Source organism: Bos indicus, chromosome 6 (assembly GCF_029378745.1).
Source record: "Bos indicus isolate NIAB-ARS_2022 breed Sahiwal x Tharparkar chromosome 6, NIAB-ARS_B.indTharparkar_mat_pri_1.0, whole genome shotgun sequence".
NCBI lineage: Eukaryota > Metazoa > Chordata > Mammalia > Artiodactyla > Bovidae > Bos > Bos indicus.
Genome location: NC_091765.1, coordinates 69,568,031 through 69,587,478, shown reverse-complemented (window position 1 = coordinate 69,587,478; position 19,448 = coordinate 69,568,031). Strand labels below are relative to the sequence as shown.

Genomic DNA, 19,448 nt, shown 5'->3' with positions numbered 1-19,448 from the left:
TCTAAATATAAAATTTCCCAGTAAAAGGTAAGTTCGTATTAAAACATCATGAGCATAAAGAGAAATAAACATCATTCTCTTAGGAAAAAAAGTTTAATTGCTAAAAGAAAGAAAAAATTCATTTTGTCATTTCACATATAAACATATGCCTTCTTTCCAAGAGCTTGTTATTAAATTGTCAGTTAACTAAGCATATATGTTCCAGAAAAGTGCTTTTAATTTTTTTTTTAAACATTGCAAACTGAATTGTGTTTTTCCCACTGGGCTTTCATTATGGAAAATGTATTCTGAGAGTAAAAAACAAACAGACTCTAAGAAACCCATTTGTTTGGACCCAAAATGTTCACTCACAGAGGAAATGAGAAGAAGCTGCCCGTGTTAGTGTCTCTGTTTACAGAGAATCTGTTTCTCTGGACTGACACTGTGGTTGGTGCATCTTCTCTGGTTTATCCCATAACTCTCTGCAGAGTGGCTACATTTAATGGCTGGTAGAAAGATCCTATTACGGCTGAAGTGAAACAGATCTCTTTATGACACTGTCCTTTGTTTCCCAGCCAGATTTCTTGAAAGAGTGTCCTATGCTTGATGCCTCTGTTTCTTTATAATTTTCTTGCTTATTAGTTCAGTGTAGTCTGGCTTCTGGTACTTTTTTGCAGAGAAAGTGAAGATTATGATTATCAAGCAAACTGGAATTGGTGTGCTGCAGTTGTGTTCTGTCTATGGGATAGATATCCAGGGGGGATCCCCTGGAGAGGGAAATAACAACCTACTCCAGTGTTCTTGGCTGGGATGTCCCATGGACAGAGGAGCCTGGCAGGCTGCAGCTCAGAGAGTTGCAAAAGAGTCAGACACGACTTAACCACTAAACAACAAACAACAAAATGTGGAAATCTACATGGAAAACCATATTATAAAAGGGTTGTTTAATGAGAGTAAAATAAAAACAGATCAAGTTCAATGATTTTCTCCTTTCTTTCTTGGAAATGTACCAATTTATTCTTTCCACTTAATTTGTCTTTTTTCTAGTCTTTATGCTGAGTATTCCCCTTTTGATACCACATTCTTTCTTTGAGCAGAATTCTAAATAGTTTTTCCATTTTCAGCTTAGTTATGATTATGTTCTGTTACCTCTTCCCTGACTTTGTTCACCCTCAAATCACCTTGGCTATATTTGGGATTCCCAGACCTCTGTGGTCACACTTTTACCGGAAGCTCTCTTGAGCTGTGTTTCCAGATAATAATCAGATCCATTGTGTTGTGAAGCTTCATGATTACTCTGTTCATTTTGGGGCACAGGAGTGTCAGCTCCATGTAATCACCATCAGTTTCTCTTTTGCAAATTAAATGTGATGAGTTCATCCAACCATTTGTGAAAAGACTAGCCTTTAACCATTACAGTTTTTTCTAGTTCTGAGCCACTGACAAAGCTCTAGTTTGTTAATGTTTGGCCTAAAATGTGATGTTCAGAGCTGAATAAAGACATCTTGTTCTTTGCCTCTTTTTGGACGCCGTACTTCTCTTAATGAAGCCCCAGATGAAATTAGTGATTTTTGCTTTTCACCAATGACACACATACCTATCATTTCCTGCTTTCATAATTTAGCAATACTGGCTTTGAAAAATAGCAATAAATCAACACACTCTAAAATTTTATTCAATATGTACTTTTTCAGCATCACTGAGAGTACTCTGATTCCTAGTATTGGTACTTGAGTTCATCCTATTTTGTGTTTTGATCACATTTATATCTTTTGCCTTCATTATGGAGAGTTTTTTTTTGTTTGTTTGTTTTGGGATTAAAAGAAACATGTATGCATATACATCTGTGTGTGTGATTGTGAAGTGGGTGTGGAGATTGTCACACTTTGCCAAATGTATAGGTTAAAACCTAATAAGGCCAATTTCACATATGGTAACTGATAAGAGATGAGAAAATCTGGATGTCTCATAGGCACATACACTGAGTGTTAACTCTCATACATGCTTGTCTTCATGTTAGTTGTTGCCACAGTTTGGAGAATGGGGAAGGGAATTTTATGGGATAGCTACTTTTTTCAGGTACTATAGCAAGTTTTGGAAAACTCAGCAGTGGCCACAGGACTGGAAAAGGTCAGTTTTCATTCCAATCCCAAAGAAAGGCAATGCCAAAGAATGCTCAAACTACCACACAATTGCACTCATCTCACAAGCTAGTAAAGTAATGCCCAAAATTCTCCAAGCCAGGCTTCAGCAATACATGAACCTTGAACTTCCAAATGTTCAAGCTGGTTTTAGAAAAGGCAGAGGAACCAGAGGAACCAAATTGCCAACATCCTCTGGATCATGGCAAAAGCAAGAGAGTTCCAGAAAAACATCTATTTCTGCTTTCTTGACTATGCCAAAGCCTTTAACTGTGTGGATCACAATAAACTGTGGAAAATTCTTCAAGAGATGGGAATACCAGACCACCTGACCTGCCTCTTGAGAAACCTACATGCAGGTCAGGAAGCAGCAGTTGAACTGGACATGGAACAACAGACTGGTTCCAAATAGGAAAAGGAGTATGTCAAGGCTGTATATTGTCACCCTGCTTATTTAACTTATATGCAGAGTACATCATGAGAAACGCTGGGCTGGAAGAAGCACAAGCTGGAATCAAGATTTCCAGGAGAAATCTCAATAACCTCAGATATGCAGATGACACCACCCTTATGGCAGAAAGTGAAGAGAAACTAAAAAGCCTCTTGATGAAAGTGAAAGCGGAGAGTGAAAAAGTTGGCTTAAAGCTCAACATTCAGAAAACGAAGATCATGGCATCTGGTCCCATCACTTCATGGGAAATAGATGGGGAAAGAGTGGAAACAGTGTCAGACTTTATTTTTTGGGGCTCCAAAATCATTGCAGATGGTGATTGCAGCCATGAAATTAAAAGACACTTACTCCTTGGAAGGAAAGTTATGACCAACCTAGATAGCATAAAGTTCTTGTCTGTTGGGCAGAAAAATAAACATACCAATTGTACCTTAAAAAAAAATAAAAATAAAATAAAAACAGAGACGTTACTTTGCCAACAAAGGTCCGTCTAGTCAAGGCTATGGTTTTTCCAGTGGTCATGTATGGATGTGAGAGTTGGACTGTGAAGAAGGCTGAGCGCTGAAGAATGGATGCTTTTGAACTGCGGTGTTGGAGAAGACTCTTGAGAGTCCCTTGGACTGCAAGGAGATCCAACCAGTCCATTGTGAAGGAGATCAGTCCTGGGATTTCTTTGGAAGGACTGATGCTGAAGCTGAAACTCCAATACTTTGGCCACCTAATGCGAAGAGTTGACTTATTGGAAAAGACTCTGATGCTAGGAGGGATTGGGGGCAGGAGGAGAAGGGGACGACAGAGGATGAGATGGCTGGATGGCGTCACTGACTCGATGGACATGAGTTTGAGTGAACTTCGACAGATGATGATAGACAGGGAGGCCTGGCATGCTGCGATTCATGGAGTTGCAAAGAGTCGGACATGACTGAGCTACTGAACTGAACTGATAGCAAGTTTTATATAGCTGGTACTCCCCCCGCCATCCCCATTTCACAGACAAGGAAAACTGAGACTCAGAAAGGTTGAATTTTTTCCAGAATTACTGTGCTAGTTGTTTAAGTTCCTGTCTTGCAGATCTCACCCAACCCTTTTCCTCTGTGCTGCTGGGGCTGGGGCTCTGCAGTCCACATTCTGTTCCACCCTCTGGCTCCCTGGTGGGCTATGCTGGTGGGGGGTGCCAGGGGGAAACAGCAAGGTTGAAAGGGGAAAAAGCAGCTTGCTCCTTCCCATCTGCCCCCCCGTGGAGTCCGCTTCTACTTGTGAGTGTCATGGCATCAAAACTTTCTTCACCCTGGCAGTGGCAAGTCCTTCCTGTGGGAGCAGCTGAATCCAGTTTGCAGTTCTTCCAATTCTTGCAGAACCAGCTCCATGGCACCCTTTCCTCAGAGGTACCAACCCAGCTGAGTAATGCTCGGTTCTCAGAGGGGTAATTCCAGGCCTTCTGTTTGTGTTTTCTTCCACCCTCCTGGCGGGTAGCTGCTTCCAACAGCTGTTGCCTGCATGATACCTTGGAGTTCTCTTTTTACCTTTCAGCTACCCAGTTAACAATTCTGTATGCTAAATTTTCTCTACTCAGATAACTAGTGTGTTTTCTACCTTCTGCCTGGGCCCTGACTGATACAGTCTTACAGCAAGTAAGCCAGAATGTGGCCTGGTCTGTGTGACTTTTGTATCAGGAATCAAACTTCTGGCAGGAGCAGCTATAGAGGCTCAAACACAGATATGGTTGTGCCAGTCCTCTGTCTAAACCCTCTAATGGTTCCTCATTGCCTTAGGACAGTATACCAACTCCTTAGCCTGCTGTTTCTGTAAATCTCTCTGACTTCTAGCCCCATGCTTCATCCACCACTCATGTTACTTTTCCTCCCTGCTCCCTACTCCCCAGCAGGAACGTCTGTAGATCCAGGTCTTTGTTATTTTTGCCTGAAATATTCTCATTTGGTGTCCCTTTAGATCCCCTTCACTCTTCTCTTGCTGTGCTTCTAGGGGCTCACTGTTATGGACTGCCTCAGCAGGCTTTTCTGCCCTTGGCCTCTCAGTTGAGTTTGGCTATTGGGAGGCCTGAGCGGGAGATTTAGAGGGTGAGAGGCAGTTATGGTTACAGGTATTGATTGCCTCACTCCGTCCCTGCCAGGATGCGGTTGGTTGCTTCTCTCTACCCTTCCCTTGTTGGATTCCTTTCACACTCCTGATTGTCCTTAGCCTCACTTCTTAGAAAGTCATGTTGTTAAGGTCACCTTATTTTCTGTTTGTGTGTGCCATCTTTTTCCTGCTGGGACCTTGATTTATATAACCACATACTTTGCAATGCACACACACACACACACACACACACACACACACACACACATGTTCCTATGAAACCCATCTTAGTTTTCATGATCTCATACAAATGTCACTTTCTCTGTGGAACCATATTTAATTCCCCTTTACCCTTCTTCCTTCCCCTCCTCAGCAGTCTTCGTTGACTGTTCTGCCTTCTAAGGACCCACAGCTCTTTCTCTTTTTGCTGTCTTAGCACTTACCACGGTGAAAAATAGTTGAGTGTGTGTGGATCCAAAACTTTATACTAGACAGTGTCCATGTCATATATTCTCTGTTGGCTGTTTGGCTTGGTACATAGTGGGTGGCTTGGTATTTGCTGCTTGGATGGATGATTGCCTAATGAGTATGGATGAATAGTAGATTCATGATGGGTATTTCTGCTTTCAGTTACGTGCATTACTATTTTTTTTTAATTTATTTTTTATTAAAGGATAATTGCTTTACAGACCTTTGTTGTTTTCTGTCAAACCTATGAATTAGCCATAGATATACATATATCCCCTCCCTTCTGAACCTCCCTCCCACCTCCCTTCCTATCCCACCCCTCTAGGTTGGTACAGTACTATTTTCTGTTTACAACTCTGCTTTCTACTCTTTCTTGTTCCTCTTGATATCCTGTAGCATCCGATTGTGTCTTCTTTCTTGATTCTTTTCCCTTGGTCTTCACGTCACTCTGCTTTTCTGATGATCTTCTTCTCTCTGATAACTGCTTCATGCTTTCTCTTCCTTCTAGCTTCCTCTAGAAGCTTCCTTACTTCTAGCTTCCTCTAGAATGTAGCTCTATTTGTATCCCTTGTTGTGCTTTGTATGTACTCAGTTAATGGTAAACAATCTGCCTGCAGTGAGGGAGACCTGGGTTCAATCCCTGTGTTGGGAAGATCCGCTGGAGAAGGGAATTGCAACCCACTCCAGTATTCTTGCCTGGAGAATCCCATGGACGGAGGAGCCTAGCAGGCTACAGTCCACGAGGTCACAAAGAATCGGACATGACTGAGCGACTTCACTTTCATTTTCTTTCACTCGGTTAATAATTGCTACTGATCTTAAAGCCTTATCCTACTCTATTCACTCTCCAGAAAAAATGCTCATTTTAGCCTCCTGTATTTTAAAATTCTCCTCCAACATTTTTTCCATGCTATCTCTTATCCCTTATCATCCTTTCTGAAAGGTGACATCTTGTATTCCTATCAGTACTGTTTTTGTTCATACTTCTGTTACAGCAGTTACCACCAGACCCTGAGTAGTTGGGGCTGAGAATTCTTATCTGTACTTCCTAGTATTCTCCGCACCTAACCCAAGACCTTGAAATTCCTATATAGTCATTAAGTTTTTATGGAATGAATAAATAAATTCTTAATACTGTCAGTTGGTATTCATTATGTAGCTAATGGATTACTTTTTCTCTCTCTCTCCTATGGAATCCAAGAGGGACACTGGTTTAGACAGTCCTCAAACTTTTCTTAGAACCCCTTTACATTGTTAAAAGCTGTTGATGTTCACAACAACCTATGAATGGAAAAAAACAGAACTACTGAGGACACCATGAGCTTTTGTTATGTGGGGTTTATCTATTAATATATGTGAGACTGATAGATAGGAAGAAAACATCACATTAGGAATTTAAGCAGGGAAAATTTTTTTAAATATTTAGGAAGAAAACATCACATTAGTGATTCAAGTAGGGAAAACTTTTAAAATATTAGTTAATGTAAAAATATTATAATAAACCTATTGCATGTTAATATAACATGTTTTTGTGAAAATAACTATTTTCTCAAATAAAATCATGTGGGGAAGAGAGTGGCACCATTTTACCTTTTTGTACATCTCTAAAAGCAGAGACATTACTTTGCCAACAAAGGTGCGTCTAGTCAAGGCTATGGTTTTTCCAGTGGTCACGTATGGATGTGAGAGTTGGACTGTGAAGAAAGCTGAGCGCCAAAGAATTGATGCTTTTGAACTGTGGTGTTGGATAAGACTCTTGAGAGTCCCTTGGACTGCAAGGAGATCCAACCAGTCCATTCTGAAGGAGATCAGTCCTGGGTGTTCATTGGAAGGACTGATGTTGAAGCTGAAACTCCAATACTTTGGCCACCTCATGCGAAGAGTTGACTCATTGGAAAAGACTCTGATGCTGGGAGGGATTGGGGGCGGGAGGAGAAGGGGACGACAGAGGATGAGATGGCTGGATGGCATCACTGACTCGATGGACGTGAGTCTGAGTGAACTCCGGGAGTTGGTGATGGACAGGGAGGCCTGGCGTGCTGTGATTCATGGGGTCGCAAAGAGTCGGACACGACTGAGCGACTCAACTGAACTGAACTGAACGTCTGGTTTAATAGAAGGCAGCTCTATTCTCATATCTGCTTCTTTATAGAATCTGTTGTGATAGAAAGAAAAGCTGGCCTTACAAAGATATGTAGTTGAAAAGGGGAAGATTTTTTTAAATAATTTTCAGAAAATTGTGGATATTCTAGAATTGCAGATATACTATACCAAATTTACAAGAGGTAATTCCTTACAGGTAATTGCAGTGTGGAATATGAAACCATATCATTGAATTTTCCACACTCTGGTACATTAAAGACCATTGATTTCTCTTGCACTTTGGCTCTTTTACACACACATTATTTTATAGCATTTTACCTTAGTCACTTGGACAATAAAGGTTCTCTGAATTATGCAGATTTTCCAAATGTTGACACGTATTATACAATATAACAGACCACAGTTGTTGATATCCCCACTGTTAATCACTAGAAAATCTTTACGTATTAGGATATAAAGCTATAGAGGCAGATACAAGCTTTCCAAAATTATGATTTCACATGAAAACTTGAGTTTTTATTTTGACAAAACAAATAGCTGTTTTCCTTGAAGTGATAGACTCACTTTATTCTTTTTCTTTTGGAAAGAATGTATGAAGAACAATATGCTTTCAGTTATCTTTCCAGTAAAAGTCATACCATTGCATATGAAGAGTATTCTACCCAATCTAGGGGTGGGATTACATTGTCTGTAGCATTTTTCCCTGATCACCTTAGTTGGGTGACATGTGGCTAGAGTAGTGATTTCCAGAAGTAAAAGTGGAGACTGGAGATTTAGTTACCTAGTCATTATGTTAGAGCCTAAGTAGTGAATTTCTAAGGAAATATAAGAGTGATCATCCAGGAAAAGAATATAGAATGAGTGAGAAGAGGCTTGAAGGCAGAGCTGTAAAGAACACATCCATTTAGGGATATGAAGAAGTAGAGAATCTAGAGAAAGGGCTGGAAGAGTTTTTATTGAATTAATAATTAATAATGCCCCAAAGCCTTAAGGTCAGCAAACAGATATTTCCTTCTTATACTTCATCACCTAAAACAAAACCTGAATTGCCTCTGCTACTGTATTTCCTTGTCCACAAATGGTCATCTGAATTTCTAATACCCTTTCTTCAAGCATCTGTCCTCTGACTCTATATTTTTAACTTTAATTGGTGCATCTTTTTTTTTTCATCCTCCTCCTCCTCATGTTAATTTTTATGTTTTCTCAACAGAAGAAATCCTCAGCATATGAGAATATGGGCTAGGAGTTTAAAACCCCCCAAGGAAAGATCCATGGCTGTGGGGTGGGAGTTGCTTTATTTGGAAGAATAGCCTTCCAAGTCAGGGTGGACTTACCGAGGAATGGCTCCTTCCCTGGCAGGCTGGAAATCTGCCTTGTGGAAAACAAGAGTAGTCTATCAGTGTCTTTCCGTGTGCTCAGCTGAGTTTGTAAACATTGATGCAGTGATTTAAGTTAGCCTCAGGAAGGCTGCATTTCCAAAGAAAGCCAAACCATAAATGTTTCTGGTGGTTTTATATTTCATGTTTTTTGTATAAATCTCAGGGAGAGCTGTTTATTTTCTATTTGTGACCTCTGGTCCTGCAGCAGTTATGCTTTATTCCATACTCTCCTGAAATCGTATCTTGCAATAGATTTCTCAATTTTGGATCCATTTGATTGAATTGATTCATATAATTAAAATGCTCTTTTCACATTGCTTTCTTATTCTATCTTTGTAATACTGTAGAGCTCAAAAATTTGTTTAACAAGAAACATACTATTTAAAGGAAATCTCAGGAAAACCTTCTTCAGTATTTATAGTGTTATAAAAGTAGACATCGATTCCCAGCTGGTTTTTATCCAAGTTTCACTATACAGATGGCTGTATATACTGCCCTTCAAATCCCTACGGGAGAAGATTTATAATGTCTTCCCTCTTCCTCCTTTAATATCTGGTTTCAATGTCTAATAGTCATCACGAATGTGGAATTTTTTTCTCAGGTCTGACTTAAATCTCCCCACCTGCATGTTAACCATATTTCTTTGTCCTTTGACCTCAATAGAGGTGGGGAACTAGCAGTAATTATTACTCTTATATTTCTTTTTCTCTTGAAAGACAATGCTTCATCCCTTGTACAAACCAGTGATAGTAATAGATTCAAATTTCCCAGAGAAAAATGCTTGTCTATTAATTCCACATGAAATAGATATTATTTTATTTCAGAACCAAGAGACCATTTAAAAAGTAATATAGCACGTTTCTAGAAAATTCATATTGTACCATTAGTAGAATAAAAAGTAATTGTCTATCCACCCCCCGCCGCCCCCGCCATCAACTTACTCTTCAGTGTAACCTTTGTTCCTAAATTAGAATCTTGACTTCCAGGCCTTTTTCTGTGTAATTAGGTAAGAAAGTAAGTAAATAAGCTAGTAAACCAACAATGAGCAAAACAAAGGTGTGTCCTAAGAGCATGACAATGTGGTTTCGATTGTGACTTCCTTTCTGTCTCTCTTATTAGAGTTTTGGCTACCCGGCATAAAATACCATGAAGGAAACTTAGTTATACAGTTGTGCCAGGTTTTAAACATTATATGTATACTTTAAAATTTATGTTAAATTAGGTTAAATTTGATCACGTTTAAAGTGTGTGGATATATTGATACAACCATGGAAAACCGGCCGTATTAACTTAAGTATACCCATCTGATCCACTGGTTTCACAACTGGACATGTAGCCAATGGAAGCGAGTCTACCAAAAGGCATGTAGTAGACCGTTCACAGTCTCATTATTTATAATGGCCCTAAATATCCTTCAAAGTAGAATGGACAGAGAAGCAGTTAGAGTGGTATAGAACAATAAAATAGAGGAAGGGAAAATAAAGATTGAGATTTTGGACGATGTTGAACTAAAGAAGCTAGACACAAAATAGTGTATCTGTGTATATGACATTCAAAAGCAAACGAAAAATTAGCTGTAGTGAGAGAGTTAAAAATGATGGTTTGCTGTTGTAGGATTATTGATTAGGTACGTATCAAGGGAATATTCTAGAGCGTTGGGTATATTCCATACCTTGATCTGCATGGTGGTTATGTGGATAGATGTATGTGTAAAAAGTAACTGAACTACATACCTAAGATGTGTATGCTTTATTTTATGTTATACTCCTCACTTTCCTCCTCCATTATATCTGAGGCCTCTGAATCTGGAACTGGTTATATCTTCTGGGTAAGTGACCCTTCTTTGTTGCAATGCCTTGTCACATATTCAAGGCAAAGTCTTTGTAGGAGGGGAGGAAATTTATTTTTATTGCTTGTTTTGCTTTGTGATATAGTAAGTATTTTTCTAGTCCTATATTACCTTCCAGGAATTTATACTTCAATTAAAAAAATTTTTTTAGTGCATCACCATAGTATTATTACATATAAAAAAGCCAGAATTCTATTATAGCTATAATTACCTGAATATTCTCCCTTCTGTTATTTCTGTTTCCTGGTTTAACTAAGTACAGTTATATCTCCCAAATGGAAATTTTATTTGGGCTATATTCTAATATGTATGGATTTATATAGCTTTATATCTTTTTCATAACTGGGGAAATTTGAGTACAGGCTTTCTTCTTGGGATAATGAGAATGTTCTGAAATTATATAGTGGTGATGATTACATAACTCTGAGTGTACTAAAAACCACTGGATTGTACATTTTAAGGGTGAATTTTATGATATGTGAGTTATATCTCTATAAAGCTCATGTTAAAAAAGAAGCTCTTAGGGACTTCCCTGTGGTCCAGTGGCCAAGACTCCATGTTCCCAAGGCAGGGGGTCCTGGTTTGATCCCTGGTCAGGGAACTAGATCCCACAGGCTGCAACTAAGAGTTCTCATGCTGCTGTGACGATTCAGTATGCTGAGTGCTGCAGCTGTGACCTGGTGCAGCCAAATAAATAAACAAAATGATTAAAAAAAATAAGCTCTTAGTAATAAAGGTATTATGGTTAAAAAAAAAAAAAAAAAAATTCAGGACTTCCCTGTAGCTTGAATGGTAAAGAATCTGCCTGCAATGCAGGAGACTCAGGTTCAGTCCCTGGTTTGGGAAGATCCTCTGGAGAAGGGAATTGCAATCCACTCCAGTATTCTTGCCTGGAGAATCCCATGCACAGAGAAGCCTGGCGGGCTACAGACCATGGGGTCGCAAAGAGTCAGCAATTCAACCAAAGTTTAAAGATAAATCAAGAAAATCTCCTAAAATGTAGAAAGAACAGGGCATTGAAAATATGATACAAAAAGCAAAATATATAGAGAACCAATTCAGGAAACCCAAGAACTATTGAAAGTTTTAGAAAGAGAGAAAAAGCGGAGGACAGGAAATTAGTAAGGAAAGAATGTGAGACTTCCTAGATGTGAAGAAAGACATATCAAATAGTAGAACAGGCTTAACTGAAAAGCAAGTGTAAAGAATAAAAACTCTCTAAACTAGACATCATCACCATGACTCCTCAGAGTACAAGAGAATGAGAAGATCCTATGAACCTCTAGATGGAAAAAAGGAAGCTCCTCTACAAAGGAACAAAAATAGGACTAGCACAGGTTTCTTATAAGCAATGCTCAGCCAGAAGATAATGAAGCAATGCATTATTTTCAACCTTGAATTATAGATCTGGATAAACTATTATTAAACTTGGAGGGCAAGAAAAAACGTTTTTAAAGATAAAAAGAAGTTTGCTTTCCACACACCTTTTCTGAGGAAGTTACTTGAGATTGTCCAGCGAAACAAGGCAGCATAGCAGGAAAGAAATATCAGAAATTTAACCAAAGAGTGTTCCAATAGAGGAAAGCAACAGACTCAGTTCCAGGCTGCTGACTACACAGAAGGGCCTGGAGAACAGTCCGCCCATGATGGGACTGGAGAATGAAGGGGTTTGGTTGTAAAGTATTCAGGGAGGGGAAAAAGCAAAACAAAAAACCCCACAGCTCAGCTATACCTCAGTTAAAAACAACAACTACAACATAACCCAGACTTCAAAGATGAGACAGTGTATTTGAAATTAGGAGACTTCACAGCTTCGATTAAGGCAGGGAATGCAACTCCCCCATCCCCTTAGAAAAAGCCCATAAACGTTCTAGGGCCAAAGTATATGCATAAGGAAATGCAATCATAGTTTGTACCTTGGGTCTGTCATTAATAGTTATATAGTTCATTATCATGAAGACACAATTGACTGATTTTGAACTGTTTGAATCAAGCTATACAAAAAGCACGTAAGGTCTTCCCTGGTGGCTCAGTGGTAAAGAATCTGCCTGCCAGTGCAGGAGACATGAGTTCAATCCCTGGTCTGGGAAGATTCCACACGCTGCAGAACAACCAAGCCCGTGGGCCTGGTTCTAGAGCCTGGGAACTGCAACTACTGAGCCCATGCACTCTAGAGCCCATGCTCTGCAACAAGAGAAGCCACGGGAAGAGAAGTCTGCACATTGCAACTGGAGAGTAGCCCCCACTCACCGCAACTACAGAAAGCCCTCACAGCAACAAAGACCCAGCACAGCCAAAAATAAATAAATAAAATTATTTTTTAAAAAAGCACGTAAGGCTACATTATGGTCATAAAATATAAGTGCTATCCATCTTGATGAAAATAAAAGTACAGATGATTTGAAAGATGAAAGGGGAAGATACAAAGTAGAGGGAGGGGCAAAGAGGGATTAATATCCTCTGCTTAGAGACGAAAAGCCATAGGATACCATCTGTAATTGACAGAACAAAGAAGAAAGTTTAAGAATGTAATGTAAATTACGAAGATAACCAACAAATGGGGAGGAATAGTGCTCGAAGCCTCTGCCAGCTTAGAGACTATCTCACGATCTCTTTGTTGTGTATTCCTTTCCCTTTGTAATTCCTTTTTGTCTTTCTGATGAAATGAGATGAGGATGTAAACCCGTGTGTCAGTCTACCCTCTGAACCTTTTGTACATTATTTACAGAACTCCGAAAGCATCTTTTGTACACAAGAGCTTTCTAATGTCAACTGTAGAATTAACATTGGAAATTTCCCGTAACCATGCTGCCTACCAATCAATAGTTTTGTTTTAGTAGCATCGCCACCTTTGTCTACATGTTAGTATGAGCGCTCTTGCTATAATTTACATGCATTCCTGGAAAATTTGTTTTGCAAAATCACATACTGGTTATCAGGGCTCATGATAAAAAATATCATTAGCAGAAGCCCATTTAAAAATCTATACAAATTTATAGTTAGAGCACTGACAACAAAAAAAAACAATAAAAATCTTGATTAAAATACTAGCACAGTTAAAAGGTATGCCAGTTTCCTATAGATAAAAGAAATGTTACAGTATATTTGGGACTTCATGTGAACAAAAGAGTTGAAAGTAGCTCACTGGAAGGGAAAGTAAAGAGAAGTTGAGGCTGTTTGTTTATGCAGGCAAAGGCAAAATGCACTGAAGATCAGGGAGGACCAAACAGGAAGCACTTCCGAGACAGGGCATATGGTCAAGCAGAGCTAAGAGGAAGAACTAGGAGTGCAGTCAGGACTCAGTTTCTCTTATGGCCTGTAGCGTTCAGCTATGTTTGTTTACTTTGTGTTCAGCTGCTCTCATTTGGTGGCACAGGATGTTAAAATAATGAGAAAAGTGACAAATGAGTAGGTGTGACTTTTTGTGTAATATTAAAAGTATTCCTGTTTGCCAGTTGTGTGTAGGTTAATAAACCAGAGTTTTAGCAGAACATGTTATATTTAATTATTTTAATATGCTTTGCCTTTATTATATTAGAAAAGTAATTAAAAAGGAGACAAATGAAATGCTGATATTTGAATTCTGGGAATACATGTCTTAAGACATAACTTTGTTTATTCAGATTTCACATACTGGGTTTTCATTCACAGTTTCAAGACAATGATGAATAAAAAACATGCATGACGGTGTTATTATTTCTTATAGAACTTTTTTTTTTTTTAAGAAAACATTTAGTAGCTAAATATACTATTTTAGACAAAATTTCTGATGGTTGCTTTCTACCATTAAGACACACTTTGAGGATTAAGTCAAACCTAGCACTGACAGAATGCTCTTTTTTGTTGTTGTTAAGAAAATCAACAAAAAATCATATATGTGTAAATATTTTAAATATATCTTACCAAGCCACAAAACAGATTCAGAAGGTTCAGTTCAGTTCAGTCACTCAGTCATGACCCCATGGACTGCAGCACGCCAGGCCTCCCTGTCCATTACCAACTCCCGGAGTCCACCCAAACTCACGTCCATTGAGTCGGAGATGCCATCCAACCATCTCATCCTCTGTCGTTCCCTTCTCCTCCTGCCCTCACTCTTTCCCAGCATCAGGGTCTTTTCAAATGAGTCAGCTCTTCGCATCAGGTGGCCAGAGTATTGGAGTTTCAGCTTCAACATCAGTCCTTCCAATGAACACCCAGGACTGATCTCCTTTAGGATGGACTGGTTGGATCTCCTTGCATTCCAAGGGACTCTCAAGAGTCTTCTCCAACACCACAGTTCAAAAGCATCAATTCTTCAGCACTCAGCTTTCTTTACAGTCCAACTCTCACATCCATACATGACCACTGGAAAAACCATAGCCTTGACTAGATGGACCTTTGTTGGCAAAGTAATGTCTCTGCTTTTTAATATGCTGTCTAGGTTGGTCATAACTTTCCTTCCAAGGAGTAAGCGTCTTTTAATTTCATGGCTGCAGTCTAGTTTATCAAATGTATGTAGTAAATAGAAAGATAATTTCCATAATTCATTTGAATACAATGGAATTAAATATTATAAGGATCATAGACAATATTAAAATATTAAATCATTTTATTTTCTAAATCTGTCCCCTTTCTCCCAAGCAATAATTCTATTTTGCTGTTTCAAAATATACATAGAATTAATGGTTGTTAAAGTTTTCTGTTTTTTTCTTAACTAAAAATCAAAAGTCTGTTTCACTTTCTTAAAAACTGTATATATAAAAAAAGCCTAATAGATTTTCTTACTTGAAAACTCGTTTTCAAATTTCAAAATTGTCCCTTTTCACAGAGTTGCTATATATTATGTCTTGATAATATATAATATATAAAACCCTTGTTTTATGACTGGAAAAAAAATGTGTTGGCAGGCCTTCTTGGGTTGACATTTTAAAATCACTGTCTAAATCTACCTGAGAAGTTTTATTTTTTTTTTTTTTGGTAATATGAGGTATGAATAAATGTTCTATTACTTTTTCAACACCTGGTCCTGGTTGCTTGCAGTTTTAGTTGAGATGAACTGGGAAGTTTTCTCAAGTTATTAGTCTTATTGTATAACATTTTTAATACTCAGTTAATTTTGACTTGTTTTATGTAAGATTCTGATTAAACTTATATTTAAAAATGTCACTAGTCTGTATTTTAAAGCATTTGTGTAAAGTACTCTTTTAATAAATTTAAATTACCATGTTTTGGATTTTTACCAAAAACCCCCTGCTTTCATGACATGTATAAGAAGTGTTAGTGGCTTGTGTATGTAAGAAAAAGATACACAGAGGGGAAGAGACTAGAGCAGCAAGGGTGGATAATCGCTAATTCACAATGTAGTATTCTGTTGGCATTTCCTGTTATGAAATATAGCCATTTGTTCTTTGGATCTCATGCTTTATGTTGGAAGGTAGTGTTATGTAAATATGGTTGTTGAGTCCAAGTCTGAGATTGGAAGATGCTAACTGAATAAAGTTTAACTATATTTTTGAATTGAAGACATTCTTATCTTTAAGTTGAACATATGGTTATTGCAACTGAAATCTAAACAGACCTGATGACTTTCTCTGATGATTTCCATTTTTTTAGGTCTCTCTAAAAATGGGAAATAGATGGGGAAACAGTGGAAGCAGTGTCAGACTTTATTATTTTGGGCTCCAAAATCACTGCAGGTGGTGATTGCAGCCATGAAATTAAAAGACGCTTACTCCTTGGAAGGAAAGTTATGACCAAGATAGCATATTCAAAAGCAGAGACATTACTTTGCCAACAAAGGTGCGTCTAGTCAAGGCTATGGTTTTTCCAGTGGTCATGTATGGATGTGAGAGTTGGACTGTGAAGAAAGCTGAGTGCCAAAGAATTGATGCTTTTAAACTGTGGTGTTGGAGAAGACTCTTGAGTCCCTTGGACTGCAAGGAGATCCAACCAGTCCATTCTAAAGGAGATCAGCCCTGGGTGTTCTCTGGAAGGAATGATGCTAAAGCTGAAACTCCAATACTTTGGCTACATCATGCGAAGAGTTGACTCATTGGAAAAGACTCTGCTGCTGGGAGGGATTGGGGGCAGGAGGAAAAGGGGATGACAGAAGATGAGATGGCTGGATGGCATCACTGACTCGATGGACGTGAGTTTGAGTGAACTCCAGGAGATTAACAATTAGTAATTAACAATTGGGTGATGGACAGGGAAGCCTGGCGTGCTGTGATTCATGGGGTCGCAAAGAGTCGGACACGACTGAGCGACTGAACTGAACTGAACTGAAAGGGCAGTTATGTTATGAATAGATTGTGTGTATTCTGAGCCTTTTAAATTTCTTCTCCTTCAGGTCCTGGAGATAGGGTTGGAGAGGTAGGCAGTTACGTACCACATAGACCCTTTCAGGGTTTCAAGACTTTTTAGTTGTTGCCTTAGCAGTACTTGTCACAATAATGATTAAGTAATTGTTCATGTAATTGTTCTATGACTATCTCTCTTGGTCAACAAAGCTCTGTGTGTCCAGAGACTATACTGCCATCAACTGCAGCACAGTGTTTAAAGAAATAAATGGAGCTCACTGCAGTGTTAGATCTGAATCCATTTCATGTGAAAATTTGTTTTCATATATTTAATGTGTCAGAAATGTTCTTGTGTAAAAATGTTCATCCTCTGCACAAAAGATCCCATCCCCTAAGAGAGTGACATGTAATGAGCTGGATTAATTAGGAGAGCATTCTGGGAGTCATTTGTCTTCTTTATTTGTTGGCCGTGAGGACAGACTTTTTTCTGATTTGTTCATGGGCTTGTGCTTAGCAGTAAGAACAGTCCCTAGCACAAAAACATGTGTTGAACCAATGGATTAATAAAAGTTAATGACACTCTTAACTCAATAATAAGAAAGCAAACACCTTAATAAAAATGAGCAAAGGATTTGAACAGACACTTCACCAAAAAAAGATATAGGGTGGCAAATAGGCACATGAAAAGATGAACAACATTATTAGTCATTAAAAAATCCAAATTAAAACCCCAGTAAGATGTTGCTAGATAACCTATTAGACTGGCTAAAACCAAAATACTTGGCAATACCGAGGCTATTGAGGATGTGAGGGAATAGAACTCTCATTTGTCACTAGTAGGACAGCTGACTTTGGAAAGTAGTTTGTCAGTTTCTTATAAAGTTAAGCATACATTTAGCATATGACCCAGCAACCCTAGAAATTTACTTATGAAAAAACTGAAATCATTATGTCCACAGACACGTATGCACATAAAATACTATATGAAGATGTTTGTGAAGTTTTTATTCATCATTTCTAAAAATTGGAAACAACCCAAATGATCATGAACTGGTGAATGGATAAGTCTAAACAAACTATGGTTCATACAATGGATTACTACTCAACAAGAAAATAGAGCAAACTACTGATACAAGCAACAACATGAATGAACACCAAATACCTTATGCTCAAGTAAAAAGAAGCTAGACTCAAAAGGCTATGTGCTATATAATTCCAATTATAGAACATTCTGGAAAGGAATAACTATGGGACAGAAACACAGACAAGTGTTCACCAAGGACTTGGGATGGGAAAAGAGAATTGACTACAAAAGGGGAGCTTTGGGGAGTAAAGGAAATAATCTATCTTGATTGTGACTGTGTTTTTGTCAAAATTCATAGAATTATTTTGAGAACACCCTGAACCAGAAAAAAGTGAATTTTACTGTATGTAAATTATACCTTAATCAAGCCAACTTAAAATCAAGCAAAGAAGGGATTAATGAGGCTCTTCTCTGTTAGTACTTAAGCTAGCAAATTGTTAGCTTGCTGCTGAGAATCAGGAATGAACTATGCTTTACCAAGGGACCAAAGAAACTAGTGAGACTCAGCTCTGTGCTATGCATTTCCACTGTTCTTGCCCCTCGCTGCAACCCACCAACTGTTGTTGTTTGAAAATGAAAGTTGCTCAGTTATGTCTGACTCTTTGTGACCTCATGGACTATACAAGTCCATGGAATTCTCCAGGCCAGAATACTGGAGTGGGTAGCCTTTCCCTTCTCCAGGGGATCTTCCCAACCCAGGGATCAAACCCAGGTCTCCCTCATTAAAGGTTAATTCTTCACCAGCTGAGCCACAAGGAGTGGGTGGCCTGTCCCTTCTCCAGTGGACCTTCCCAATCCAGGAATTGAACCAGGGTCTCCTGCATCGCAGGTGGATTCTTTACCAACTGAGCATCAGGGAAGCCCCATATAAGTGGGCAAAAAGGCACTTTAGAATCCTTAATCTCTTCAAAATATGCACTAAACAGGTAGAATATATTACAGGCTTGGAAGTTTCTTGTGACAAGGTCTTTATTTTTTGTGTATTATAATCTGTAGCAAAACCACTAATTGACAAGTGCCATTTAGCACCGTGTAAGACACTGAACTCTCACTTGTTTGCTACCCCATAGAGTTGCTGTGAAAATCAGAAGAGGGCATGTGCTAAATAAATACGGGTAGTTTTATTACCAGATATTAACCAACGTAGGCATAGCAAACAAACCTGGATTTTAGGCATCAGAGGGTAAACCAGGAAGACAGTGTGGCTGAAATGTACAGGAAGGATTTACTGGCCTTGCATTTGTGTTTGGCTCCATTGCACTCTTCTTGCCCAGTGAGGAGAAACTGTGGTGTTCTGGGGTTCTGCCCATTGCATTGATGAATGGCAGGAATGAGATCTGACATAATAGAATGGGAAGTGACTAAATGGAAGGAGTGCTATTTAGGAAAAGGTTGGACTTAGAGGTCTGAAAGACTGAATCTTCAACAGGGTTTGTTTGCGTTTTTGGTACTCCAGTCTTTAATGAGGTGAGAGTCTTCTTCTAGATCTAGGTGACAATGGTAGTAAATGTGCTGTCATCCATACGAAACCCTTTCTTTTGATATCTCATCTTCCAGGGTTTTTTCCACTTTGGTTCTCTATACGTTTTTGTTCCAACACCAGTCTGCTTTTATGCTCAAGGATGTTGTCATAAACC

The 19,448-nt window shown here is 38.7% G+C and overlaps 1 protein-coding gene across 1 annotated transcript in view; it reads left to right on the top strand.

The window, feature by feature from the left end:
• Positions 1-19,448, top strand: part of SCFD2 (sec1 family domain containing 2) — a 396,972-nt gene that overhangs the window by 49,821 nt on the left and 327,703 nt on the right. The window lies entirely within an intron of this gene.